Here is a 9541-nt window from a genome sequence, read left to right as displayed (position 1 = left end):
AGAAAAAAGAAAAAAAATACCCCGTTACATAGTGTTTTAAGTCAACATTTAAGTCTGTCTTTAAAATAAAAAATGGAGGGACTGGAGCAATAGCATAGCAGGTAAGACATTTGCCTTCCATGAGGCCAACCCGGGTTTAATTCCCAGCATCCCACATGGTCCCTTGAGCACCACCAGGAGTAATTACTTAGTGCAGAGCCAGGAGTAACCCCTGTGAATCGCAAGGTGTGACGCAAAAAATAAAAATAAAAAAATGGATTCCAAATAAAGTTTTTCTATTTTGGTGTAAGCTATTGAAAAAGGATGACGTGGTAACTATTCTAAATAATCAGTTAAGGCCTCTCCTAGTTCGTGAAACTGTTAACAGAGGAAATACTGGTTTCCTTTGGTATGGTTATATGGGAAATCAGTCCAATTGTTTAACAACTGAATCATTCTCATAAAAAAAAATTGACCCAACTCTGTCTTTCATTGAATTATAGTTAAAAATATCATCTGTTAAATATTGTCTACATACTCTGATTTTGTCTTTCTAATTTATTTTATATTTACTTCCTTTTAAATATTCTTTCTACTCAATCAAAATTGCTTGCTATTTCTATTTTCACTGAAAATTTCCATTCTCTGTGTTTATAAATGCCTTTGCTCTCTATGCCAATGTAATCATATCAGTCCCTCAAGGTCCACTCAAAGGCAATTTCTTTGTTGCCCTTCCACCTGGAAAGGAATCTTTATCTTTCATAAACAGTTTTAAACATCTTCCCTAGCAAGTTAAAAAATATCCTGCAATTACAGTTGTCATTTTTGCATTTTGTAACTTTAAAATGTGTGTATTTTTTGTATTGCTTATCTTTCCTGCTAGATTTAAAATTTCCTGAGAAGGTTCATGTCTGTTGCAATCATCTGACATCTTTCTTGTACATTGATGACCTAAAATACATACATGTATAAATTAATGGGTTAGTATTTAAATAGGGGGATAGATAGATAAAGTCTTCAATGAAACAATTTTAAGGTAGCTGAAAGAAACTAGAAATTATATTGATAGTATTTGTGTATGTCCCTAGGTTATGACTATCTCTAAAATGAAAAAGCTGAGGAAAGATCAATAAATCAGACAGAAGTCTTATATTACTTTTTATCATTTTCTTGAGATAAGAGTTTTAGTTTTACTTGCTCCTCATATAACATATTAGCAAGAGAAACACAGTCCTACAAATTGTCCAGAAAAAACAAATAAGATCACACCTATAATAATGAAGAGCTAGGTGGAACTGGGAAATGCAAGTTCATTAATCAACTTCATCTCTGGAGTTAACTGGTCTACGTAAATAATGGTCACTATCATTGAAAATGAAACCTAGATCGTGGAGGGCAAATACCAGGGGGTAATGTTTGTTTGCAAGAGTGTAACTGCTTCTGGTTCAGGGCACTGTGTTACCATGTTACCATCAAAATGCCTAATTTCTTTCACTACAGTCCACAGGACCCTTCTTTCTTTTCCTTTTCACTTCTCTCCAGACTCCTCCCACCACCTGTTCACCCCTGTTCTCAAGAGACTAAGGGTTCATTTTCATCACCAGGCATTTTCTATTCCCTTACTCTGCTTCTTTGTATACTATCTATAAGTGAAATAATCTGGGATTTCTATTTGTTAACATTGCTTAGTATGATGTCCACTATGATATGAGCATTACAAACCTACTTTGAGATAAGAACATTTAGTTTGTATTTGTGTATTTGTAAATGGATAAAAGTAAACTATTTGGAGAAATTCTGGAGAGTCCCTTGCATATATTTCTCTTGAAAAGTGATCTGTTTAGTACTGGAGAGACAGTGCACAGGTTAAGGAGTTTACCCCATTTGCAGATTACTCTGGTTCAATCAATTCCCCAGTACTGTGTGGTTCTTTCAGCACCATCAGACCAAACTCTGAGTGCAGTGGCAAGAGTGATCTTCATATATCACCGGAAGGGGCTCAACTTATACCCTCCCCAACCCCTCACAAAAGTAGCACTGTCCTCTCATTGTTCATCAATTTGCTTGAGCGGGCATCAGTAGCATCTCCATTGTGAGACTTGTTGTTACTCTGTTTGGCATATTGAACACGTCACGGGTAGCATTATAGGCTTTACCTTGCGGGCAGAATACTCTCAGTAGCTTGCCGGGCTCTCCGAGAGAAGTGGAGGAATCAAACCCAGGTTGGCCGCATGCAAGGCAAATGCCCTACCCACTGTGCTATCACTCCAGCCCCTCACAAAAGTAATTATATTTATTTCAGTAATTACTCAGGAAACTTATTTAGGGGACAATTTGGGGGAATCACACTCAATGGTATTCAGGGATTGCTTCTGGCTCTGAGCTCAGGGGACCATGTGATGCCAGTGATTTAAACTGAGGTTGTCCTGAAAGGCAATGCCTTAACTTCTATACAATGTCTCTTGCCCCTGGGAAGCTGAATTTAAATGCATTCAATCAACTCTTGCTGCTTCATTGTTAAAATAATAGCTGAGGTGCCAGAACAATGGTACAGAGTATATGGCATTGACCTTGCATGACACCAACCCAAGTTCCATCCCCAGCATCCTATATGGTCCCCCAAGTACCAACAGGAGCAATTCCTGAGTGCAGAGCCAAGAGAAACCCTGAGCATCGCCAATTGTGTTTCCTAAACCAAAAATAAAAAATAATAGCCGAAATTCCTTCTTTTTCTACTTTACTACTTGGAATGTTTTTTTTATTTATTATGTTTACTCTTTCAAATAGGAAAAACAAAATTTTTGTGTAATAAAACACTCCTGTAGCTATCTGGAACTCCAATAATCAAATGATTCTTGAATAAGTCAAGAAGAATAGAAACCTTAGAATAAGGTTAGAATACCTGAGGTCATGTAAACCCTGAACCTATAACTTAGCAATTCTGCTAGAGTTAATAAACATCTCTGAAACAAGTCACCTCATCTATAACATGAGCAAAAACGTAATACTTATTCACACAACTGGTTCAGCCCTTTTGGAAAACAGATGAGGTCATGAAATTTACAACAAGTGGTACTACATGGAAAGTATGCTAAGTGATCATTGTATAACTGAAACCCAAGCACAAAAATTTATGTCTACAACTGTATCTCATGGTATTTCATTAATAAAAATAATTTTAAAAAACTGAATGGTACAGAAAAAAATACTGAAGGCTTCAAAAGGTCCTACATAGATAACCTGACCTCACAGCTCAAGATCTTAGAAAAAGACCAACAAAAGGAACCGAAACTTGGCCGAAGGAAAGAAATAAAACTTAGAGCAAAAATTCATGCCATAGAACCCCCCCCCCCCCAAATCCGAAAGGTCAATGAAACCAAGAGCTGGTTCTTTGAGAAAATAAACAAGATTGATAAACCACTAGCAAGACTCACAAAGGGAGATATAGAACCCTAATAAACCAAATCAGAAATGAAAAAGGGAACATCACAACAGAAACCAATGAAATTCAAAAGATCACCAGAGACTATTTTGAGAATCTATATGCCATGAAACAAGAGAACCTAGAAGAAATGGATAAATTCCTGAATTCCTATAATCTCCCAAGATTGAACCAAGAAGACTTGGGATACCTGAATAGACCCATTCATATCAAGGAAATTGAAACTGTAATCAAAAGTCTTTCCCAAAACAAAAGCCCAGGCCCAGATTGATTCACTAGTGAATTCTTCCAAACATTTAAAGAAGACCTGTTGCCAGTTCTCCTTAAGCTTTTCCAGGAAATTGAAAAAATAGGAACTCTTCCAAATAGCTTCTATGAGGCACATACCTCCTAATACCAAAAGCAAACAAAGACACCACCAAGAAAGAAAACTATAGGCCAATATCTCTGCTGAACACAGATACGAAGATCCCAAGAAAATATTAGCAAATAGCATCTAACAACTCATCAAAAAGATCATACACCACAACCAAGTGGGATTCATCCAGGGGATGCAAGGATGGTTTAACATTTGGAAATCAATCAACATAATCTATCATATCAACAAAAATAAAGATAAAAGCCATATGATCATATCAATAGATTCAGAGAAAGCTTTTGACAAGATGCAGTACCATTTATGATGAAAACTCTCACCAAAATGGGTTTTGAAGGAACTTTCCTCAAGGTAGTCAAAGCCATCTATGACAAACCCATGGCAGGCATTATACTCAATGGGGAAAAACTAAGGGCCTTTTCTCCAAGATAAGGGACAAGACAAGGATGCCCACTATTACTACTTCTGTTCAATATAGTACTGGAAGTACTTGCAATGGTGATTAGGCAAGAAAAAGACATTAAAGACATCCAGATAGGAAAAGAAGAAATCAAGCTCCAACTATTTGCAGATGATATGATACTATATCTCGAGAATCCTAAATCCTCTACTAAGAAACTCCTAGAAACAATAGACTTGTACAGTGAAGTTGCAGGCTATAAAATCAATGCCCAAAAATCCATGGCCTTCCAATATACAAATAATGATAGAGAGGAAAGTGACAGAAAAAAAAAACAATCCCGTTCACAATCGTGTCCCAGAAAATCAAATACCTCAGAATAAACTTAAATAAAGAGATAAAGGACCTCTACAATGAAAACTACAAAATGCTACTCCATGAAATAAAAGAGGACATGAGGAAATGGAAACATAGCCCCTGCTCATGGATATGAAGAATTAACATTGTCAAAATGGCAATACTCCCCCAAAGCATTATACTGATTCAATGTGATCCTTATAAGGATAACCATGAAATTCTTCAAAGAAATAGATCAAGCACTCCTGAAATTCATATGCAACAGCAAACACCAACAAATAGCTAAAGAAATTCTTGGGAAAAAGACGTGGGGAGGCATTACCCTCCCCAACCTCAAACTTTACTACAAAGCCCTAATAATTAAACCAGCATGTTACTGGAACAAAGGCAGGGCCACAGACCAATGGAATAGGGTGGAATATGCGTACACACAAGCCCAAATGTATGAACATCTAATCTTTGATATGGGAGCAAGAAATGTGAAGTGGAACAAGGAAAGCCTCTTCAACAAATAGTGCTGGCATAACTGTACAACCACATGCAAAAAATGGGCTTAGAGCTCTACTTAATATCATGCACAAAAGTCAGATCAAAATGGATTAAAGATCTCAACATCAGGCCCAAATCCGCAAGGAACACTGAAGACAAGGTTGGCCAAACCCTCCACAATATTGAGGCTAACTGTATCTTCAAAAACAACACTCCACTGACCAACCAAGTGGAAACAGAGATAAACAAATGGGACTATCTTAAGTTAAGAAGCTTCTGCAATGTAAAAGATACAGTGACCAGAATACAAAAACAATCTACAGAATGGTAAAGGATATTCACCCAATACCCATCCGATAAAAGGTTGATATCAAGGATATACAAAGTACCGGTTGAACTCCACAAAAAGAAAACATCCAACCGCATAAAAAAATGGGGTGATGAAATAAACAGAAAATTTCTCAAAGAAGAAATCCAAATGGCTAAAAGGCACATGAGAAAATGATCTACATCACTAATCATCAGGGAGATGCAGATCAGAACAACAATGAGATATCATCTCACACCACAGAGACTGGCCCACATCAAAAAGAACAAATGCAACCGGTATTGGTGTAGATGTGGTGAGAAAGGAACTCTCCTTCACTGCTGGTGGGAATGCCGAATAGTTCATCCCTTTTAGAAAACAGTATGGACGATTCTCAAAAAATTAGAAATTGAGCTCCCATTTGACCCAGCAGTATCACTCCTGGAAATACATCCCATTGAGGCAAAAAAGTACAGTCAAAATGACATCTGCACTTCTATGTTCATTGCTTCACTGTTCAAAATATCCAAAATCTGGAAAATACCTGAGTGCCCAAGAAGAGGTGACTGGTTAATGAAACTTAGGTACATCTACACAATGGAGTACTATGTAGCTGATAGAAAAGATGAAGTCATGAAATTTACATACAAGTATTCATACATTCCATACACTCCATACAATCCATACATTCCCATACATACTACATGGAAAGTATCATACTAAGTGAAATGAGTCAGAAAGAGAGGGACAGACATAGAAAGATTGCATTCATCTGGGGAATGTAAAGTAACAAAATAGGAGACTAACACCAAAGAATAGCCAAGATAAGTAGCAGGAGTTTCACTCCATGACTTGGAGGCCAGCTATGCATGCTAGTGGAAAAGGCAGCTCAGATAGAGAAGAGAGCACCAAGTAAAGGGTGTTGGGAGGATCCTCCCAGGAAGGGAGATGCATGCTATAAGTAGACTATAGACTGAACATGATTGACACTCAATGCCTCTTTTGTGAACCACAGCACCCAAAAGGAGAGAGAGGTGCAGTGGGATGGAGGCAATAGGGGATGACAGGAATACTGGGATCATTGGTGGTAGAGAATGGGTACTGGTGGAGGAATAGGTACTCGATCATTGTATGACTGAAACCCAAGCACAAAAATTTATACAGTCTACGACTGTACCTCATGGTGTTTCACTAATAAAAATTTTAAAAAATTACTGAAAGCTTCAGGGGCCAGAGTGATAGCATAGCGGGTAGGGCATTTCCCTTGCATGTGGATGACCCGAGTTTGATCCCCGGCATCCCATATGGTCCCCTGAGCATTGTCAGGAGTAATTCCTGAGTGCAGAGCCAGGGGTAACCCCTGCGCATCACCGGGTATGACCGTCCCCCCCAAAAAATTACCAAAGCCTTAAATATTAAGATCTTTAAGTGTGATCATGCTCTTTGGTCAGAGAGGCTATGGAAATGAAAGTTGAAGATAAAATATTATTCCCCTTATTATTCTAAATAACATCAGTTGCTTCTGAAATCTGAATGCCCTGTCCTTTCATTTTTCTAGTCATTTAAAAAATGATAAGCAAAACCTTGGTCCCAGTTTTGCACTAGGACTTCTATGAAAGGAATGCCAGTCAGCACACCAGAGGAACTCCCTCTAAATCGAGATTTTTTTCAAAAGTGGAAGTGTTGCATTTCAAGCCAGCCAATGCTTTGTTGTAGACTATACTTTACACTGCAAGATGTCTGGATGTACACTTGCCTTCACCACTCTAGAGGTAACTCCCCATGCCAGATTTGACATCTGAAAATATACCCAACATTGACAAATATCCCCTGGGAGACAGTTGAGGACAAAGAATTTATTGAATTCACTGATTTGAACCTTCATAACATGAAGTAACTGTAGTCAGTGGAAGAACCCTGCACTGTTCTTGGTAGAGGTTACCCAAATTTCTTGGTTCAAAATTGAATTCTAAGCTGTTTTTATTTCCTGGAAAAGTACATGATGCAGCATCTCCCTAGAACTCAAATGAAGTCTCATACACACAGTTATGAAACTCAAACCTTTCCCAAGCTTATATTTTCAGGAGAAAGAGAGAAGTATTAAATTCAGTTCCCCAAGAGACTTTGATAACTGTTACACCCAATAATGAACACAGTTTTGAAGATACTGTTGTAGACAATAGGCTTTTTTCTTTCAGGAGTCATTATAGAAAAGTAAGGATCCTACAGCCTTTGGAAAATACATTTTAACTACTCATTCAGACAATTTATATATATTTATATACGTGGGCTGGAGCAATGGCACAGTGGGTAGGATGTTTGCCTTGCACGCGCCCAACCAAGGTTCTATTCCTCTGCCCCTCTCAGAGAGCCCGGCAAACTACTGAGTATCTCGCCCACACTACAAAGCCTGGCAATCTGCCTGTGACGTGTTTGATATGCCAAAAGTAACAAGTGTCACAATGGAGACGTTACTGGGCCCGCTTGAGCTAATCGATGTACAACGGGTGCCAAGTGACAGTGCCAAGTGACAGTGATGCTATATATATATATATATATATATATATATATATATATATATATATATCACCTGATTCAAGAATTCACACAACAAAATTTACCAGTCACCCAAAACTAAAGTGAACAAAAGGAAAAAAGAACAAAACACCTTAGGAAAGTTGTTCATTGTTTAACATCATTTAGATAGGATGTAGAGCAATAGTTTGCTTTTCTCTCAAATATCCATGTTGGTACAAGTTATTAAATTTAACTGTTAGTGGGGTAAAGAAGTATAAGTTTGCTATGTATTCTGCCTACTAAATGGAAAAGTAAAGCATATGTAACTCAATGCATGAAATAAATGTATATGTGCATAGTTATACATTCATATATATGTATACATACATGCATATATATGATAAACAAAAATTTCTGGACTCTTGAGCAACAATGGAAGTGATACTTTCTGCCTTTTATGGACTAAGTTGATGGACAGAGCGGCCCTGGTTATGGTGAACATCCTGGAGCATTGTCTCCCAGGGTGAATCTGCATTAACAGGTGTGAGAATTCTAACAGCAGTTTGATGATCATGCATGATTCTGCAGACAAAAAAAAATGAAAAAACTGATGAAGAGAATTATACTTGTGTTATTCTAAGTACTCAGTGGTAATTTCTTTCTCAGATCTTCAGAGAGGACAAGTGCCCGAGGTCCTAGAAGCAGTTCCATGGTGTCATATATCAAGATCAGTTTGTGTACACTCCATTTTTCCACCTTGTGAATTTCTAAGGAGCCTCTTGAGATCAGTTTATTATCAACCAAGGACTTGCTTGAAATTGCTCCTTATCCTTACACCTACTGCTTGGCCATCTTCCTGAAGGTAACTACAGAACAATCAGGAGCTTCAAATTAACATGTTTGTGTTTTTCCATTTTTAAGTTTTTAAAATAATGTTTAGTCACTGTGATTTACAAATGCTTTCGTAATAGGGTTTTAGGCATGCACCATTCCAACACCAATCCCATTACCAGGGTGAACTTATCTCCACCATTGTTCTTGAGTTTCCTCATACCCCCTGGCATGCCTTCTTCATAGAGTCATTTAAAAGTTTAATTATTGATTTTAGGTCCCATGCTTGCAGTATTGCTGACTATATGGCTTAGAAATATGCATATACTATACCTCCACACCACTGATATTTACAAGTTTCTCGTCAGGATCCATACATAACTAAGGAAAATAGATAGATTATATATTGTGATGAACTTTGGTAATATATGTAAGTCTAAAATAATTGAAATTTAAAATTTGATTCTATATGTTTGTGACTTTTGGGTTTCAATTTTTTTTGGGGGGGATTAGGGGCCACACCGGTCAGTGCTCAGAGCTTACTATTGGTTCCGTGCTTCGGGATCTCCCCTGACAGTGCTCAGGGAGCACTATGAAGCCAAGGATCAAACCTGGATCAACCATGTGCAAGGCCAGTGCCTCACCTGTGCTACCTGTGCTATCTCTTTGGCCCCTGTGTTTGTGCTTTTAAAGCAATCCTAAGAATTCAAAACTGATGTTCCTAATAAGAACGAATCAAGAAATTCCCTGTAACTTGCCAACATACCAGATCCCCTAAATTTCTTAAATAAACTGACCATGTTTCTGTTCATTCCACAGGTGGAATGGAGCCCTTTACATGTT

At 37.7% G+C, this 9541-nt stretch overlaps 1 non-coding gene across 1 annotated transcript; it reads left to right on the top strand.

Annotated features, from left to right (window-relative positions):
• The first annotated feature begins 8337 nt into the window (after positions 1-8337).
• On the top strand, positions 8338-8461 carry LOC130017298 (small Cajal body-specific RNA 16). The gene has a single exon (XR_008791378.1). It is a non-coding gene; the product is annotated as a small Cajal body-specific RNA 16 (non-coding RNA).
• Positions 8462-9541: the final 1080 nt, after the last annotated feature.

Source organism: Sorex fumeus, unplaced genomic scaffold, assembly GCF_029834395.1.
Source record: "Sorex fumeus unplaced genomic scaffold, SorFum_2.1 ptg000007l, whole genome shotgun sequence".
In the NCBI taxonomy this organism is placed as follows: domain Eukaryota; kingdom Metazoa; phylum Chordata; class Mammalia; order Eulipotyphla; family Soricidae; genus Sorex; species Sorex fumeus.
Note: the sequence above shows the minus strand (reverse complement) of the source record. Positions and strands in the feature narration are given on the sequence as shown.